General features: G+C 35.5%; 1 long non-coding RNA gene across 2 annotated transcripts; it reads left to right on the top strand.

The window, feature by feature from the left end:
• The first annotated feature begins 17,121 nt into the window (after window positions 1-17,121).
• LOC140013214 (uncharacterized) lies at window positions 17,122-20,334 on the top strand. 2 transcript variants are annotated; one of them, XR_011820286.1, is made up of 3 exons: window positions 17,122-17,560; window positions 19,294-19,352; window positions 20,011-20,334. It is a non-coding gene; the product is annotated as an uncharacterized lncRNA (long non-coding RNA). The 2 variants fall into 2 exon arrangements; XR_011820285.1 differs by lacking the exon at window positions 20,011-20,334 and having other exon boundaries at window positions 19,294-19,914.
• Window positions 20,335-21,347: the final 1,013 nt, after the last annotated feature.

Consider the following 21,347-nt stretch of genomic DNA (forward strand, 5'->3'; position numbering starts at 1 on the left):
ATTTGATCTGTGAAGAAGAAAAAAAAGGGACGAAAGAAAAGAAAAAAAAAATAAAAAGGAAACAGATCAAGAATAGCTCGCAATTAGAAACCTACCTTAACTTGGATTGTTACCAAAACTGGTCTATCAATCCTTGAGCAATCTAGTTTGAGACACTTAGAAAAGTTCTTGCACCACATGTTGCTTTCCAAAAGTGAGCCCAAGAATTAGTTCCAAACAAGTTTCCAAATTTCAGCCACACTTGGTTGGGTAGGAAGTTTTCTAGGTTCCAAAAAAAAAAATTTCTGCCAAGTCTTGTCATTCCATTGTTTGTGTGTCCAGCCATCTTTATTCCATTTTTAGTCTTTCTTTCTAGTTTTAAACAACTTCAAATTAGTCCAAATCAGTTTTGGAGTCCAAGAGTCTATAAGTTTACTAAGTTGAGTCACTAGTTTTCTAAATCGAGTTCTCCTTGTATTGTATCTTTCTTGGCTGAATTAAGCACCAAATCAAATTAGGTTTTTGGTGTCTAATTCCAGCAATAAGTCAAGTGTAAATTGTGTCTTAAATCTGGTTCGCACAAACTAGCATCAAATCTCTTCGGGTTTTACCAAATTTTGTTAGGGTCTTCGAGTTTCATTCTCCATGAATCAAATCTGTAAATTTTCAGCATATTTTCAACACTTTTGAGTCATCCAGATCTGTTCTTTTTGTATTCAAATCTCAACTCAAGGTACTAATTTCACCTATGTCACTTCCTTGTGCGTTGTTAGGTAAGTCATTGAACTATTTGAGAAACTTCTAATTTTTTCAAGTAAGGAGATCAACAACCAAGAGAGTTGCTTGGTGAGCCTATTAGAGTGAATTAAATACTTGATTGATACACAAGTGATAGTGCATACACGTGAGGGTGTGTTGTGAGGAAACTTTCCTTTATTTGCTAACCTTTTTTGCAGGTTAAGGATCCACCAAAGGGAGTTCACACTACTTTGATCCTACCCTTATGTTGGAATCCATATTGGAGGACCTTGAATGGAGGTTAGACAAATCAGTCCAACTCATGTATAAAAGGCTTGATAGAATTGAGAATGAATCTCACAAGAGGAGGGGTTCCATTCAATCTTAGCCATGCTAAAGTGTCAAACCATGAGTTTTGTACCCTCAAGGAGGAGATGGATTGTGATCATGCACTACGAGCTTATGAGAGATACAAGCGTACTTGTGACGACTATATGGAAAACCAAAAGAGGACGTGCCAAGCATTTAAATAGAGCTCATTTTACACCAAATCAGCTTGTTCGTTTGAGAGGTCTCATGACCATAACCAAGCTGTGGAGATTAAAAGTTCTCGCAATTGGTCAACATATGGTGAACCAAAGGAGGAAAGACCACTCAAAAGAGATAAGGAATCTATTACATCAATTTCCTCAAAGTCTAAGGCTGCATTTGAGTTTTACCAACATCTTCTTTAAGAAAAACAAAAGAAAAAGTCAGTTGTAAGGGTTGAGATTGAGGAAGTTGTCATTCAAGCTGAAAAGTGAAAAGATGAAGTTGTTAGTAAGAATTGTGAGGTAATACTTGAGAGTGCATATGAGGTAAAAGTTGAGGAAAGTTAGATAGAAAAAGCAGTAAAAAAATTTGATAAGATGAGTGAAGCATCAAGTGAGCTGATTGTGAGTGGGAATACGAGTGTTTATAGTTTTCCTAACAGTCTTAACTTTGCCTTGTTTAGTGTTTCTTCTTTTGTGCAGATAAAGCAAAATCAAGCGAAATTAGTTATGCAACATTCCATTCCATAGTCACTTGTAAAATTCACTAGTTTCCATGGAGTTTGTCTTCTAGGAGATAAATCTATTTGGTATGATTTCATGGAACAATTTCAATTCAAATCTTTCCACACCAATGGAGAATTAATTCGAACTCATCATGAAGGGAGAAATCCAGATTTTGATTCTCGTTTGCTACCTATTGTTCATTCATCATCTTTACCTTCTTTTGAGCATAATTTTCGTCCTAACACTTGTATTTCTTATGCAGATTTTGAGGGAAAATGTAAAGAGCTAGTAATGAATTCTCAAGTTGAATCGATTGGTGGAAGGAATAATGAAGTGTCAAAGGGAGTTTTTGCATTGAACTCTTGTTCTACACCTTCTTACCACTTTATTAATGATGTCCATTGCTTATATATCTAATTTCTGGTTCAAATCAAGCTGACATTTATTTTATTTTTGTAGGTTGTAAAGCTGTTCGAAATTTTTCAGCATTGATTAAAGAGTTGCAACTTGATTTCATGCTTGTTCCAGTTGCTTGTTGTGATCTTTCATGCGTATTCACACGTCCAAAAGTTGGTCACCACGAGTTCATTTTGTCAATTTCAACTTGCGCAAGTTCATGTGATTCGTATGGAGTGGAATTCAATCGATTGCTGCCTTGTATATTGGAAGATGTGGATTTGTGTGTCAAACAAGATCCAAAAGCTATTCTTAACTTGTTGTTTAATGCTTCATTTGTGCGACAAGTTGCTCTAGTTTTGTCCATGCGGGATGACCCAAATCAATGTCAACTACTGATGGATTTTATACCTTTCCACAATCGAAGTTAGGACTTCACTAGTATATTTGAACACTACTATGAAGATCACTGCCTAGTAGATGCAATTGAACTTGTTCATGGTGATCTAAGAGCAAAGCAGCGCTACAATCAGTTTTGTGTCCATTGGTACATACCATGGTTAAAATCTTTGTTCATTAGTTTCTTACAATTGCTTAAATGCCATGCAACCTGGTATGGTCACATTAAGGTGTTATCCGAATTGCTATATTTTCTCCAATTCATCGATTTGTGGGTAAATTGCTTTCAAGAGGAGGGGAATGATGTGAACATGAGATCAATGGTGTCAAATTCAAATGATGATTCAAGACATATGAGTTGCTAAGCTATTGGAGCTCTATAAATCCATTCCTTCCTTGGTTTTAGAGTATTTGTTTAAGTTGCAATTGTTATTTAGTTGTTAGTGTCGTTTGTGTCATTAATTTCCAGCAATGGTTGGTTAAGTTAAGGTCATGTTGAGTCATTACTTTAATGATAAATGGATGATAAATGGTTAGGTCATGTGGACCAATAGATAAACCTTAAGTCAAGTCAATTTCCTAGTTAGGGTTGAGTTAGGTTTAGTTAAGAAGTTTCCTAATTTAGTTAGATTTCTTTTGAGTCTTTGTAAAGGCTATAAAAGAGCCTTAAAGTCCAATGTTTTGGGGGGAGGTGAATAATGAAAAAAAAATTCCAGTAAATATGTTGTGTTTTGCAATTCTCTTGTCTAAGAGATCTTTTCTTGAATATTTGAAAAGATTCTTGAGTTTTCAATTGACTTATCAATTCAAGATCACGTTGAATTGTGGCGTCATTCTACCATTCTATTCAATTTCGAGTGGTCATTGATTGTCTAGAATCCGCCCAATTTGTGTCCATAACCTGATCGAGATAGATCCTTCTGCTGTCTGTGCAATTCATTCCTTTAACAGCGAGAGTTTGGGGAATCGGATTCACATCAAAGGATCTTCTACCTTATGCCTAACCAGAGTGTATAGTGTTGATGGAATACTATAGACTATTTATAGGTTAGATTAGGGGTCCTTTTTGGCAAATACAAAAATCCTTAGAGTTTCCTTTCATCAAAAATATATTGCCATAATTCATAATTGTATATACCCTTTTCTAACTGATTGGATAAAATATCAATTAGCAGAAGACATAAATCAATCATTATCAAATGGGAGATACTAATTTATATTGACAAAATATCAATCAATTAATTAGAATATCAATAACTTTAAAATCAATCAAGTGAGTCATAATTGTCTCTAAGAAAGGCAAGTCGTATATTATCCCACTTGACCCCCATGTCACAGTTAGATAATTTTGAGTGACTAGATACTTATATAGCCATAAGTCTTTTTTGTTACTGTGAGAACTTGTAAAATCGCTTATATTTTTCTTAAAATTTCCTTTTATTTGGCATTTATTACATTTTTAAAAGCCTTACTACTCATTCACTCCACAATAAGTGCAAACAAACATAGAATCAAGGGTTTTTTCGTTTGTTTTCTTGTTAGCGTAAATTAAGATTTTTACGTCTTTTCGTAGTGTGAGTAATCGGTACGGAGTATTTACTAAATTTGGTGATTAAGAGTGAGTTTTAGATGAGAAAATAATGTGTGATTAGAAATAATAATAATAATAAATTAGTGAATGCTAAGTAAAAACCCTAGTACGTGCGAAATAAAGAAAATCAGGTTAAACCAATGTGTACCGTTCGTTACCGATTGAGTGCACCACTTGCACACGACTTTATTACCTTAATCTCCTCACTTTATTTTAGTTAATTAGCTCTAAAATATCTCTTGAATTAGCCATAATTTTTGACCAAAAGAAATAAGAGAAAACTCTAGAAAAGCCAAGTGTCGCGAACCCGTTGGAAGTTGGACTTGACCAAGTCTTACTTAACTTTACTAAAACCAACAATTGACCATATCATCTTCATATTTTCCTTCTAGTGGCCGGCTGCTTTGAGGAAAAAAAAACAAGAGAGAAGAAGGAAAAAACAAAAGTAAGGAAGAAAGGTTGGATATTGGACCTTTGACCAAGACTAGTTTAGTCTTTGTCTTAGAAGCAAATTTGACCACAACACTTCATTCTTTTCTTATCTCTTGACCGAACCATAGGGAGCACAAAACCTCTTCATTCTTCCCTTGAAGCTGGCCAAACCTCAAGAGGAGCAAAACCAAGCAAGCTAAGTTCATTTTCCCTTTGATTTCCTTCACCAAATCTTGAGAGATTTCTTTTAATTATCAAAATTTATTCCGATTAACTTTGCATCTAAGGTGATCGCAAGCTAAGAGTGGAGTGTTTTGAGAAGAAAAGAGTTTGCTTGCTTGTTTTCAAGGTGTTGGAAGGTATAATCATTAGAAGCTCCTTTTGTTCTTTAATTTTGTGATTAAGTTGTTGGATAACTTGATTTTGAATGATTTTATGGAGATTCTTGCAATTTTATGGTTGGAATGATAAATTTCAATTTTATCGATAATTTTCCAGATTTTATATAAGCTATTTCATCTTTGATTTGGCATGTATATGATTTGTATAAGCTAGTTTAGTGTTGAGGAGAAATTTCCAGCTTTGATGATGAAATGCTCTGTTCTAACCAGTTCTATTCATGTATGATAGAGGTCGAATTAGGCTTAGGTTAAAACATAAAAGTTGTAGGAAATGATGTTTTATAGCAGCCTGTAAAATTTTAGCTCGATCCGAGCACTGTAGCATGTAAAATATCTGAAATACCCCTGACCGCCAAAAGCTTCATTGTTGCAGACAGTTTTGTGATTTCATACTTTTGGCTTCATTTTTCACCTTGATCCGTATCAAATCAGCCCTGGCCAAAAAATGAAGCTTTTAGCCAATTCAGCTTTCCAACGCAACTGAAAACACCTCAAACAGAATTGTGTAGCCTGAGTTATTTTCATTTGAATTCAATACTAACAACCATACTGACAAGGACATTCTGGTTCTGTAATCTATAATTTCGACCTGGATCAATTGTGAACTAGGTTGATTGTCTTCATGAAAGTTGTAACCCTTTGTCTTAGCTTCGAAACAGTATAAAGTTCACACCAATCCGATAAACGTAACTTTAGTTGTGACCAAAATGTTATAAGATATCGAATCTACCATTTAGTCTTTTGCCTTCAAAACTTGATTTTCGATTGGATTATTATACTTGTGTTGTACGTGGATGATTTTGAGCCTATTGAACGGCTACTGTGATGAGATTAATTGTATGTGTTTTGGGGTTGAATTGAGAAAAGAATAATGAATCCATAAAAGGCTGGAAATAGATAAACACAAAGGGCGTGCTGCCCAAATTTACACTCGAGAGTTAGATAGAGATACTCGCAACTTGAGTACGAATTCGGAAATGAATCTTACTTGAATCGCCCAGGGTATTCAAGTTCTCTTTCATAGAGGTATACAAGTTAGTATTCGGCTGAAACTTGTATCCTTGGAAAAATGAAATTTACGACTAATAGAAATACGTTTTCCCTATTCCTTCGACTCAAATGATATTTCAAAGTATAATTGCTTCAAAGTTTTAAGAGCGAGCATAAGCTTTACGAATAATTTCTAAATAAGTTTCAATTACTTGATTCTCGTTAAACGAAACATTTAAGTTTTGAATCTTAGTTACTTTCAAAAGTTCTTAAACAATGTTTTATCACAGATTTGGACTCCACACACGGAGTAATACCCGATCATAACCCATAAAGGCACCACATCTTTTGGTGAGTGCTTCCAAATACCTGATTGAACTGGACACTTGTTTTCACTACTTAACCAGTGTGATTTAATGATATGTAATTTGTTTGATCGGGCAAGAGTCTACTTTATCGCACTTGCCCTAATATGATATATACTTGCTTATTGTTGCAATTGACTTGATATACTTGTACTTGACATGTAAGTGTTGAGCGGCAGCATGTACCACACTTAATGTGAGTGGGAGGTGCCTCTCATTCCCGTCTCCATACTTTTATTTTGATTCAGTCGATTGGAGATGATATCTCATCGATTTCTTGGGGATCCAAACCCCACTGGCTAGTTAATCGAGTCGAGTCGGCAAAGGCTTGGTCGATTAGATAACGAACCATGGGTATCTAGTATTGTCGAGTGGAGTCTTATCTCCTCGAGTAATCGGTATATTCGAGTATTACCACCAGTGTTTATTTTGGAGTTCGGGTCCGGTAAGAGGATTGTATGGGTGGTTGAGATAGAAATGAATGTAGTTGTAGTGCCAAATCTGGAAATTGTTATTTCGTTTATTATTGAGGTTGCATCTTATGTTATTTGATGTGAGTGAGTGAGTCCTGACAAGAGTTGGGCAGGCGGTCCACTAAACCTTAGGGTACGTCTCAGAGGGAGGTGGGCTGTCACAGATGGTATCAGAGCTCTTATCGAGCTCATGCCGGGAGAGGGTTCTCGGACTATGGGGATTGGCTTATTAAGTGTGGAACAAATATCTATTGTTGGGGATATTAGATATGTATGTTGGGTAGGAATCTCAAAAGTGGTTGATTTCCTCTTGAACCTGGCCAGTTCGATGGTGAATTATCATATTTTTGGATTCTTGTACCCGAGCACCAAAGAGTGATACCTTTATGATAAATCGATATCTCGAGTACTATTAGGATAAGTTTGGATGGTGAAAGCCAAGGCACGGGAAATATGAATAATTTGAACTTGAGATATTGAAAATATTAGTGAGATGTGGGACCCTTATGATTCACATGTACGATAGTTTTGATTAAGTGTAGTTCTTGAGCAATATCTAGGGTTAATGTCCCATAGGATATGTGAATTACTATGCTATGTATATAAAGAAAGTATGTTTTTCAATGTGTCTTATGATTTGACAATGCTTTTATCGAACTTTATAGTTAATTTATTTTACTTATACTTATATAAGCTATTGTTCAAAAGAGGTATGGAGGGTTGGCGAAGTCAAGAATGTGGAACTACCCGAGGACGCGATTCTAGCTATGGCCGTGGGGGTAGACAGGCACAAGAACCGGTGCATGAATTACGAGAGGAAGGAGGTGAAACAGTTGAACCGCAACCTGGACCTGAGTGGAAGGGGGGATCAGGTGGCAACTGCGATTCAACAGATGACTAATATCCTTACTCGATTGGTCGAGCAACAAGGTCAAACTCCTGTGAATCATCCTAGGAAACCCGATATGGGGCAAGATAGGGCCCTAGAGAGATTCCAAAAGTTTTCCCCTTCTAAGTTCCTGGGAGGGCCGGACCCTGAGGTAGCTGAGAGGTGGTTAGAAACCATGATCAATATATTCGCTGCTTTAAACTACATGGAGGAGAGACATGTGCATTTTGCTATTTTTCAGTTTGAGGGACCAACTAGAGCCTGGTAGAACGTAATTAGGGCTAAATGGGAGAGAGAGGGAACCGCATGGATCTGGTTGAATTTCGTGCAGGAGTTTAACGAAAAATACCTCCTACCTATTGTCCAGGAGAAGAGAGAGGACGATTTTATTAAACTCTGTCAGGGAACTTTAAGTGTAGCTGAGTATGAGATTCAGTTTACAAAACTATCCAAATTTGCTCCCAAATTGATAACTATGGAGTAAAGAAGGGTAAGGAGGTTTGTGTAAGGGCTCAATATAGAGATACAAGAGACTTTGGTAGCGGCCCAGATTAACACTTTTACGGAGGTTTTGAAAAAATCACAAAGAATAGAGACTGTCAGGGCACAAGTGAGAAATTTTCATTTAAAAAGGAGAGGTGCGCCTGGTGGAAGTCAAGGGCAGAGATAAGGTGATCTAGATATGCCACCCTTTAAGGTGAGTCGAGGATCTGGTGGTGTACGAATTTCGGGGACACCCAAGGAAGTTATTTCGAGAGATACCTCACAATTAGACCAAACCTCAACCCCTCACTTATTTTGTGCATATTGTGGGAAGACTAACCATACCGAGGATAACTGCTGGAGAAAGACTCGAAAGTGTTTAAAGTGTGGGAGTACGGAGCACCAGATTGCCAATTGTCCACTAATCAGCGATACTCAGTCGGCTGGCAAATCAAATCCGAAACCGACCAATGTAGGAGGGGCCAAGTCATGGGTGCCAGTCAGAGTGTATTCGTTGGACCAGCAATCAGTACCTGAACCGACTGAGGTAGTGGAAGGTACGATTCGTGCTTTCCATTGTTTAACTAAATTTTGATTATGGTGAGACTTGGGAGCTAGAAACGAATAGGCAAGGAAAATACCTTGAGTTATTTATGAATACAAGTATGAATTTCGAGGTCGAAATTCTCTTAAGAGAGAGAGAGTGTGAGGACTTCTAAAATCCCTTATATTTTTCTTAAAATTCCCTTTTATTTGGCATTTATTACATTTTTAAAAGCCTTACTACTCATTCACCACACAATAAGTGCAAACAAACATAGAATCAAGGGTTTTTCCATTTGTTTTCTTGTTAGCGTAAATTAGGATTTTTACGTTTTTTCGTAGTGTGAGTAATCGGTACGGAGTGTGTACTAAATTCGGTGATTAAGAGTAAGTTTTAGATAAGAAATAATGTGTGATTAGAAGTAATAATAATAAGTTAGCGAATGGTAAGTAAAAACCCTAGTACGTGCGAAATAAGGAAAATTGGGTTGAACTGATGTGTCCCCTTCGTTACCGATTGAGTGCACTACTTGCACACGACTGTATTACCTTAATCTCCTCACTTTATTTCAGTTAATTAGCTCTAAAACATCTCTTGAATTAGCCATAATTTTTGACCAAAAGAAATAAGAGAAAACTCTAGAAAAGCCAAGTGTCGCGAACCCGTTGGAAGTTAGACTTGACCAAGTCTTACTTAACTTTACTAAAACCAACAATTGACCAGATCATCTTCATATTTTCCTTCTAGTGGCCGGCTGCTTTGAGGAAAAAAAAAAGAGAGAAGAAGGAAAAAACAAAAGCAAGAAAGAAAGGTTGGATATTGGACCTTTGACCAAGATTAGTTTAGTCTTTGTCTTAAAAGCAAATTTGACCTAACACTTCATTCTTTTCTTATCTCTTGACCGAACTATAGGGAGCACAAAACCTCTTCATTCTTCCCTTGAAACTGGCCGAACCTCAAGAGGAGCAAAACCAAGCAAACTAAGTTCATTTTCCCTTAGATTTCCTTCATCAAATCTTGAGAGATTTCTTTTAATTACCAAAATTTATTCCGATTAACTTTGCATCTAAGGTGATAGCAAGCTGTGAGTGGAGTGTTTTGAGAAGAAAAGGGTTTGCTTGCTTGTTTTCAAGGTGTTGGAAGGTATAATCATTAGAAGCTCCTTTTATTCTTTAATTTTGTGATTAAGTTGTTGGATAAGTTGATTTTGATTGATTTTATGGAGATTCTTGCAATTTTAGGGTTGGAATAATAAATTTCAGTTTTATCGATAATTTTCCAGGTTTTATATAAGTTATTTCATCTTTGATTTGGCATGCATATGATTTGTAGAATCTAGTTTAGTATTAAGGAGAAATTTTCAACTTTGATGATGAAATGCTCTGTTCTGACCAGTTCTATTCGTATATGATGGAGGCTGAATTAGGCTTAGGCTAAAACATAAAAGTTTTAGAAAATGGTGTTTTATAGTAGCCTATAAAATTTCAACTCGATCCGAGTACTATGGCATGTGAAATATCGGAAATAGCCTTGACCGCCAAAAGCTTCATTGTTGCGGACAGTTTTGTGATTTCATACTTTTGGCTTCGTTTTTCACCTTGATCCGTATCAAATCAGCCTTTGGCAAAAAACATAAAACGTTTAGCCTTATGGTTCAGCTTTCCAACGCAATTGAAAACATCTCAAACAGAATTGTGTAGCCTGAGTTATTGTCATTTGAATTTAGTACTAACAACTGTACTGACAAGAACATTCTGGTTCTGTAATCTGTAATTTCGACCTAGAGAAATTGTGAACTGGGTTGAGTTGTCTTCATGAAAGTTGTAACTCTTTGTCTTAACTTCGAAACGGTATAAAGTTCACACCAATCTGATAAACGTAACTCTAGTTGTGACCAAAATGTTATAAGATGTCGAATCTGCCATTTAGTCTTTTGCCTTCAAAACTTGATTTTCGATTGGATTATTATACTTGTGTTGTACGTGGATGATTTTGAGCCTATTGAACGGCTATTGTGATGAGATTAATTGTATGTGTTTTGGGGCTGAAATGAGAAAAGAATAATGAAGCCATAAATTGCTGGAAAATAGGTAAACACAAAGGGCGTGCTGCCCAAATTTACACTCGAGGGTTAGGTAGAGGTACTCGCGACTTAAGTACGAATTCGGGAACAAATCTTACTTGAATCGTCCATGGTATTGAAGTTCTCTTTCATAGAGGTATATAAGTTAGTATTCGGTCGAAATTTGTATCCTTGGAAAAATAAAATTTACGACTAATAGAAATACGTTTTCTCTATTCCTTGGACTCAAATGGTATTTCAAAGTATAATTGTTTCAAAGTTTCAAAGTTTTAAGAGCGAGCATAAGTTTTACGAATACTCTCTAAATGAGTTTCAATTAGTTGATTCTCGTTAAACGAAACATTTAAATTTTGAACCTTAGTTACTTTCAAAAGCTCTTAAACAATGTTTTATCGCAGATTTGGACTCCACACACGGAGTAACACCCGAACGTAACCCGTAAAGGCACCACATCTTTTGGTGAGTGTTTTCAAATACCTGATTGAACTGGACACTTGTTTTCAATACTTGACCAATGTGATTTAATGATATGTAATTTGTTTGATCGGGTAAGAGTCTACTTTATCTTACTTGTTCTAATATGATATACACTTGCTTATTATTGCAATTGATTTGATATACTTGTACTTGACTTGTAAGTGCTGAGCGGCAGCATGTACCACACTCAATATGAGTGGGAGATGCCTCTCATTCCCACCTCCGTACTTTTATTTTGATTCAGTCGATTAGAGATGATATCTCATCGACTTCTTGGGGACCCAAACCCCACTGGCTGGTTAATCGAGTCGAACCGGCAAGGGATTAGTCAATTAGATAACAAACCATGGGTATCTAGTGTTGTCGACTGGAGTGTTATCTTCTCGACTAATCGGTATACTCGAGTATTACCACCAGTGTTTATCTTGGAGTTCAAGCCCGGTAAGGGGTTCGGATGGTGGACGGAGAGTAGTTTAAGTGGTGCTCTACTGGATTGGTTACTTACTTGAAAGTTGACGGAATGTCAACTATTACGTGATCAAGCTCTGGTGATGCAATGGAATTTGGCTCCTGAGAGCCATCCGTATCCTTATACTTTGGAATGATTAGTACTTATCGTGTTATTATTTCGTTTTAAAATAAAAGAATTTTACACTCGTTCATTTTGAGATTTGCTACTTGAAGTGTTAATACTACTTTTATACACTTCTTATGCTCGCTATTTTGTTACGTGATACTTGCACTTTTAAATAATGGTCAACTTGCTATTTGGAATTTCATTGGACTTTTAGCTCATTCCACATCATTTGTTTTCCTTACAGGGGGTACGAGCGAGGCGTGAGACTGGTACAGACTAGCGTAGTCTAGTTGTTTTTGAATTTTGTAATTGTACTCACACTAGTCGCTCGATTAGGGTTGAATGTATTGAGAACTTAAATCTTTTGATGTATTTGGGATTGTATGGGTGATTGAGATAGAAATGAATGTAGTTGTATGTGCCAAATCTGGGAACTGTTATTTCGTTTATTATTGAGGTTGCTTCCTATTTTATTTGATGTGAGTGAGTGAGTCTTGACGAGAGTTGGGCAGGCGGTCCGCTAAACCCTAGGGTACGCCCCAGGGGGAGGTGGGGCTGTCACAGTTACTTAATAGACTCGATAGTTATGTAATATTTATTTAATTAGAAAAGGATAATACTCAAATCATGATATTTATTTTCTCATTGCGAACACTTCCTTTCATGTATTACAATATATTATATTTCCTAGATAAGTGTTTAAAAAGAACTTTATGAATAACTTCATAGAAGATACTTAGGGTCCAAATTTATGGATCAAAGACCACATCATACATGTATCAATTTTAATGCATGCAAACATGTAATATTAATAACAAATAGTCAAGGAATTAGAAATAATCTAGAATAAGCTACTGAGTCCGATATGAGTTGCATGATCCTGAAAGACTTTTGCGGGCAATCCTTAGTCATAGGATCATCAATCATTAATTCAATATTAATGTGCTCAATGATTACTTCTTGCTTTTTAATATGATCCCTGACTATAAAGAATTTGATGTCAACATGCTTGTTTTTACTTCTACTCTTGTTGTTCTTAGTAAAGAACACATTAGTAGAGTCGTTGTAGAAGATTTTCAATAGCCTACTTATTGAATCTACTACCTAGCTTTATGCCAGATGTGAAGTTCTTCAACTATAAAACCTATGATATAGCTTCATATCGTGCAATGAATTCCACTTGTGGATGATGCAACAATTGTTTGTTTTATACTTTTCCAAGATACAACTCCTCTAGTAAGAAGGAAATGTACCTAGCTTGAAGTAGATTTGCTTGAGCCCACACATCCAGTGAAATTCGAATCAGAATATCCAACTACCTCCAAATAGTCAGACTATCTATATTTAAGTTTGTAGCCTTGGTCCCTTGTAAATATTTTAGAATACTTTTAGTAGCTTTCTAGTGATCCTTTCCAGGATTTCTTTGATACCTGCTAGCATTCCAACTGTGAAAACAATATCAGGCCTGGTGCAGATTTGGGCATACATGAGGCTTTCAACAAACAAAGCATACGGAATGCTATCCATCTCCTTTCATTTCAATTCATTTTTAGAGCATTGGTCCAAACTAAATTTTTCTCCTTTGACAATGGGAGCTACAATGGAAGAGTAATGCTTTATTCCAAATCTTTCTAAAACATTTTCAATGTAGGCCTTTTAAGACAGTCCAAAAAATTTTCTTATTCTATTTCTAAGAATCCCTATGCCAATGATATAAGAGACTTCACCCATATTTTCATTTCAAAGTTTTGTGCAAGAAGCTATTTAATTTTATGTAGCAAACCCATATCATTACTTGCAAGAAGAATATCATCTGCTTATAAGTCTAAAAAGATATATAATTGCTCCCATTATCTTAAAATATATGCATTGATCAATAATATTCTCTATAAAACCAAATGAAAAGACAACGTTATGAAACTTATTGCATCGTTGAGGGGAAGCCTATTTTTGTCTATATCTAGATTTCTTTAACTTGCAAACAAGTTGGTTGTTGCCATTATTGAAAAACCCTCAAGTTGACACATGTATACCTCTTCTTCAACATCCCCATTAAGAAATGCCGTTTTCACATTCATTTGATGTAGCTCTAGATCAAAATAAGCTACTATTGCCATGATAATTCACAATGAGTCTTTCCTTAAAACAGGAGAGAAGGTTTTGTGGTTGTCAATGCTTTCCTTTTGAGTGAAACCTTTGGATAAAATTTTAACTTTATATCATTCAGTGTTATCCATTGAGTCTTTTTTGGTTTTAAAAACCCATTTGAATCCTATAGTGGAGACCTTTTTAGGTAATTCAATGAGATCCCAAACTTTATTTTTAGCTATTGATTCCATTTCTTCTTTCATGACATTATACCAAGATGTACAGTTTTCTCCCCTCATGGCTTGTGAAAATGAATTAGGGTCATCTTTAAGTCCAACATCATAGTCAAACACTTGGAGTTATACTACATAATCACTACTGCTAGCTTTCTTATTATTGATAATCTTCTAACTTCTATTGTTTCATGGAGATTTTGATTAGTGATATCAACTATTATTGATTGTCTTGGATGCGATTACTCAAGTGAAGGTTGCCCAACTTGTTGTTCTTGCAATATTTTGAATAACAACTAGATCATGTAAAGGTGACACAATTGTATCCTTTACTTCTTCAAATTTCACCTTTTGAGAACCACTCCCACTGATTTCATGCTCCTCAAGAAATTTAGCATTTCTAGATTCAATAACCTTTAGAGTGTGTGAAGGATAGTAAAATCTAAAATTTTTAGAGTTAACAGCATAGCCTTTGAAAAAATAGCTAATTGTATGTTCATCTAATTTCTTAAGGTGTGGGTTATATATCCTTACTTCAATTGGACAACCCCATATGTGTAAATGTTTTAAACTAGGTTTCCATCCATTCCAAAATCAAAATGTGTCATAGGAGTAACCTTGGATGGTACCCTATTAAAATATACAACAATTTTTAATGATTGACTCCATAAGAATAAAGATAAACCAGAGCTGCTGATCATGCTTCTAACCATGTCCATTAGAGTTTGGTTTCTCCTTTTGGCTACACCATTTTATTGCGGTGTGCCAGACATTGTATATTGAGCAACAATATCTTTCTCTTTGAAAAACTTAGCAAATGGACCATGTGCTTGTCTTTTATCTATGTGTCCTCGATAATATTCACCATCCCCATCTAATCTCACAATTTTAATTTTCTTTTCCTTTTGTTTCTCTACTTGTAGTTTGAAACTCTTAAAAGCATCAAGTGTTTCTGATTTATCAAACAAGAGATAAAGATACATAAATCTTGAATAGTCGCCTATAAATGAGATGAAATATCTCTGACAATTCAAGCAAAGGGTAGGAAAAGATCCACAGATTTTTGTGTGTACGATCTCAAGTAATTGAAAACTTTTTTTGGGGCTTTTTGAGATCTTGTTAGTCTGCTTACCCATTATGTAGTCTACACAAGTACCAAGATCAGTGAAGTCTAAAGTTTCTAGAACTCCATCATTCACTAATCTTTCGATTCTATCAATGGAGATGTGTACCAATCTCCTATGCCAAAGTTTTAGAGAGTTTTCATTCATAATACTGTGTTTAGTACTAGTACCATGCACAGTTAAAAGTCTACATTCATATGTGGGGTCTAACTCAAGTTTAAATAACATTCCATCCAAATTGGCAAAATTAATAATTTTATTATTTTTTAAAAGATTCATAGTTGAAAGATGAAAATTGGAATCATATGCAATAATAGATAGTCTAGAAAGAGAAATTAAATTTATAGAAAAGGATGGAACATAAAAGGTGTTTTCAAGATCTAATTAACAACTAGTCTTTAAAATAAGTCTATAAGTCCCCATGCCTTCAACTGTTGAATGCATTTGGTTTCCAGAATAGATGCTTTGTTCACTTCCCAGCAGCATTCTTAGATTCATAAAGCCCTGCATGGTTTTGGAAATGTTAATTGTAGAACCACAATCAATCCACCAAGTATTATCAAAAACTTCTAAAAAGTTAGATTCATAAGCCACAAAGGTGAGACGAGCTTCTTTTCCAAGCCACTTCTTCTATTTGAGGCAATCTTTCTGCCAGTGCCTTTCTTCTTGCAAAAATGACATTTATCTTTATTGCCATCTCACTTCATGGGAACACTCTTGCCTTTTCCTTTCTTTACTTTTTCTTTACCATGAGTCACAAAACAAACACTTTTTGGTATATCATATTTCAATTTCTCCTTCTCTTGAACATACATGGCCAAGAGTTCATTAATTGACCATTCTTTTTTATGTGTGTTATAAGAGATCTTAAACAGAGTATATTCAAATGGGAGAGAGTTGAAAATGAAATGCACAAGGAATGACTTAGAAATCTCAACTTTAAGGGACTTTAGTTTAGCGGCAATATCTCTCATTTCCATAATATGCTCACGCACACTCTTGCTTTTGTCAAGTGTCATGCTTGCAAATTTTTTCATAAGGGTGTTAGTCAAAGTCTTGTCAGAACTTACAATTGTTCATCAATTGCCTTTATGTAAGCTTTGACTCAGTCGCAATCAGGGATTGAACCCTTAATGCTTTGGCTAATATACAACTTAGTGAGCATCAAACTTAAACGATTAAATCACTCCCATTGCTTATAAGTAGCCTTTTCATTTGACGAACTAGAATCCATGGGAATGGGTGATTCATTCTCACAAAGCACCAAATCAAGATGTGAGAACTCAAGAAAAAAAATTATGCGTATGCCTTGAATTTATTTTGTTTTATTTACTTTGTTATTAGAAATATTACATAAAATGAATAATTGGTTAAATTAAATGTCTAGTTGAATTTCTATAAAACCAAATGTGTGAAAATCTTCTAGATAAATGTAAGAGAATTTTCAAGGGTATACAAATTAGAACAAATGAAATTTGGAGTCAATGCATGAGATAATAAAACTATAGACCCTTAGCAACCAAATAATTAAAATTAAATGACCAAACCAACCTTGGAATTTCGGATAAACTACCATGTAGCCAAGGAACAGGCTATCATAATTTTTAACAAAACAGAAACTGAGGGAAGTAACACATTTGGAGAATCTGGAACCTAGTAGAAGTAAGGCAATTAAATGATAAACAAAACTTGGGCGGTGATTGAGAGAAACCAAAGGAAATCCACAACCAATGGTTTGCCAAATCCAAGCGGTGACCGAGTGGGAAAAAGACAAAAACTAACTGTTAAAATTTGGGCAGTGACTGAAGGAAAATTTAAAGAAAACAGCACTAGAACTAGCAAGTCTAAATGGTGGAAATGAAGCAGCAAATAAGAGTTGGCCTGCTAGCTGGGCGGTGGAACATTTGCTGAGGCAGGAGTAACCGAAAGCAAGAGGATTTAGGTAGCATTGTTGTCTTTCTTACATTAAAACTCTACAAAACAACCAAGAGGAAGTAACTAGACAGTAGGCTCATTATTTGGGTGGTGATCAAAGGAGTGAAGTAGACAGACTTCTTTTCTTTCTTTCTTTCTTGCATCTTACAAAAACAGGATCGAGGGTGAGAAACTGAGTGTGAGGAAAAAAGGATTAGCAAGCTGTATCACCAGCCAAACAAAGACGAGAGAATACTGTCAGAAGGTAAAGGAAACTAGAGCTAAGAGTGAGGAACCAGAATCAGAAATTTTAGCAGCCTGCAACATCGAATTCTTAGGAGAAAAGGGTAAGAACCTGCACCTATTTTCTATTTATTCGGTGTAACTGAAAAATCACATTAGTTGCACGAGAACTTAGTAAAGAAATGGACTCTTAGACAAGGTGAAATCTTGTTTGAAGGAAATCAAGCTGTTGGACAGATTTGGAAGAAACTGAAAACTGTTGCTTGGATTTTAATCCATGAATGATGGAAATTTGTATATAACCTCTTAATCATCTGGTATATTTGAATTTGCATGTTGTGGGTGCTGGAATCTAGCCAAGAAAAACTAAGTGCTGTTGCGGGAGAAATTTTGTTTAGAATCAACTGTCCGCTAAGAGAAAGTTCTGACTTCTAACCCAGAGATAAGTGCTAATTATGTGGCTAGTTATTAGAAAATGGAAACTACAGCTAGGAAAGCATGATTATGTCCACTTTAAGTAATAAAAGAAGGATTAACCGTAGGAGTTGTAAGAATTGGAACTGTGGGCATGAAAGTAACCTGGTGCAGTCTGCTATGCACTAGATGTAGCAGGCTTGTGCAGACTTGTAATTTTATTCAGTTTTCCTCAGAAATTTTGGTCAAGAACTACCCTATCTAGCTTAGGATAACCTGCAACAAATTAAGTATCCTCTGCATGAGTGATTGAGACCAAAACCTGAGAAAGAAAAGGTGAGAAAATGTCAAATGATGAACTATTGTTTTGCTGGAAATTTAGTGACCGCAACCGAAAGAGAAGAGAGGAAACTCTGGTTATCCTTCGCAAATTTTAATCTCTAGACAAACGTATAGAACTGTAGCATGTCATAAGTCTCTTAACTTCAACAAGTAAGATAGAAATGAATTGAAACTAAAGTGAACATTGAAGGAAGAATGAGCTCAATCTGCTGCAAGAGTTTCTTTTCACTCTAGCCGAGAGGGAGTTTAAGACTCGGTTCAGCTTTGTTCTTTCATTTTTGGCTGTCAACATATATTCTTGCTTACGATGCTCTGTAGTTGGATAATTACTCCCAGCATGTCGAGTTAGGAGGAGGAAAGTAAAGAAGATGGGGGGAAACAGTCTTGTAATTGACTGCCTAGCTACTGGGAATTTGCATTTAGCTGAGGACTGAATTTATTGTTGTTTTTGCTGGAATTATGTGTTGAGGGTACATGTTGTTTGATCTAGTTTAGGCAGGCACAGAATGAATATCAAGTATTTAATGATTTAGCTAAGTAAAAGATGAAATATTAACAGAATTTAGGAAGTATATTGCTGAAACTTAGATATTGACTAAAACGGTAGCTAGCAAACCTTTCTATGACATTTTTGGAAACCCTAAAGTAACTGGTTATAGTTATATACATAACATGGCTTCAAATCAACTAATCTTGTCCTCACCATCATTTTAAAGATTTTAAGACTTGAAGGACTAGTGTAGAGAAATAAAATCTAAGTTACAAATGGCTTAAAGTTAATTAGTTAAAATGGAACCAATGGAGTGTTCCTAAGCTTTAATATTAGAATCTTGGATGGAAAATGGTTTAATCCTAATTTAAATATTTTATAAATTATAAACTTGAAAAATATGTATATTTCTTTGTTTAAAATAATAAAGTTGATAAGTTTCGAGATAAAATTTAAGAAAAGGTTAGATATATTATATCTTGTATTTTAAAGCCAAAACTTGACTTTAATAAGTTTAAATTATAAGGTAACAAATGATAAGTGATTATCTACAAATTGTATCTTCATTTTAGAGTTATAAATTTATCTCAGGGGGTAGCTGTGAACCAGAAAGCAAACTCAAGGCTCGAGAGTAATTTATTTGAAATTTGGTGAGTGTTTCCGAATTTGTGTTTTAAACTGTTTGTGTTTAGTTAAGTGAAATTATATGATAAATGTGCTTATTATGGAATATTGTTAGTGATTCATTATAAAGTGTATCTCAATTGTCCCTCGTCTTCTAAGTCGGGAGTATACTTTATTGCATTCGACTTAGTTTGAGCTTGAAGGTTGATAATTGATCAAGTGTTATTGTAAGTGTGCATGACTGTAAGCCGTGTGTGTATTTTACCACAGCGGCTGGACTGGGCCCCAAAACCCTCTGTTCAACGGACTATTCGAGCCGGCAAAAGGGCTTGGTCGGGTAGGACCGTAACTTTGGGTAAGTGTTTCGGTATGCTCGAGTATTCCCCGGAGTAGCAAATTACTGATATTGTTATGGCCATCTAAGTGAGGGAAGTGTTTACTGTTTTGGAAGTTATAAGGAGGAGTTTGGCGGAGTGGGTAGTGCATTGAAGTGATTCTAATGCGAGCACCATATCCTTTTAAAATTGATTGTTCAGTGAAGTATTCTCCACTTTATTCAGTGAAGTGTTCCTTAGTTGCTTAATTTTGTTACTGGCTTATCTGGTTTAAGTGTTTATTGATTGTTGCTTGCATGGAAACTTGATTGAGCATTAGCTCAACCATTTAGCTTTGTTTTTCTTACAGGAGTTGGATTGAAGAATGAATGTTCAGTTGTTCAATGGTAATGTTATTTCTGAAGTTAATGTAAGATAGGCAAGATTAAAGAAGGTTTATCAAATGTTATATCTGAAATTAATATGAGCGAGTGAGTCCTGACGAAAGCCAGACAGACGATTCGCTAACTTCAAGGGTACACCTAAGAAGAAGATGGGAGAAGTCAAAAGAACCTTGTCCATCTATTTGATGTAATTTTCACCGGATAGTATTGGAATATAATATGAATCATTAAAAAGAGTAGTGATAGAAAAAATTGCAATATCTAATAATAAGCATACATTATTGTTATGACGCCCCATTTCTTCCTAAGACGAATCCTAGGGTATCAGCGGGGTGCCTGCCCAACTCTCGTCAGGACTCACGATTCGTTTTAACTTAATAAAGAATCACAAGTCAACTATCGACTTATAATTGAGAAATGTTTCGAATATACAAGTCCAAAAACTTCCAAAGTGACCATTTATAATTACAATCCACAATATCCAAGTATAACAAAATTTATACTTTAAGAGTCTCCAATTTCATACAAAAGATATACTAGCTTCCACCAAAAGCCGCTAGTCTAGAATTTCAAACTTTCACCTCCAAATCCTGTTAAGAAAAACAAATTTAAAGGGATGAACTAATGCTCAGTGAGGCCAAAAAAAATTAAACAAGTGAGCAAGTAGCACTAATTAATCAAATAGCATACTTGAAAACAATTTTAACATGAATTTTCATTTAAGTGCACAAATAGGAAATAAACACACATAAAAGGATATAGGAACTCTGAGGAGCTATTTCCACGTCTGGACCGATTCAAGCTATTTGGGGTTGACTTTCCGTCAACTTAAGAAGCAACATGACCGTAGCGCTCCACTTACTTCCTCTATCCAACATAGTACGCACTCGGATCCGAAACCAAATACGCATTAGATGGAAATACTATTCGAATATGTCAAGCAAGATCTCAAAAGATCAAATAATAATATTTCCTAAGGTTCACCAAGTTTTTCGATCAAACGCTTGCCGACTCGAGTTACAAGGTTAGCCAGAGGGGTTTGGACGTCCCCACAAGCCCGAGTTGTCGATGAGACAACGCTCCAATCAACTTAAAATCAGTCATAGTACTGAGTCAGTATAAGAGGTACCTCCCACCCGAATAAGGTGTGGTACATGCTACCACTCAGAGAATCAATCATAGCACTGAATCAGTATGAGAGGCACCTCCCACCCGAATAGAATGTGGCATATGCTACCACTCAGTGCTCACGAGTTAAAACAGGTTCAAGTACAAGTGCAAGTCACAAACATTCATGTAACAT

The sequence above is a fragment of the Coffea arabica genome, chromosome 8c (assembly GCF_036785885.1).
Source record: "Coffea arabica cultivar ET-39 chromosome 8c, Coffea Arabica ET-39 HiFi, whole genome shotgun sequence".
Lineage (NCBI taxonomy): Eukaryota > Viridiplantae > Streptophyta > Magnoliopsida > Gentianales > Rubiaceae > Coffea > Coffea arabica.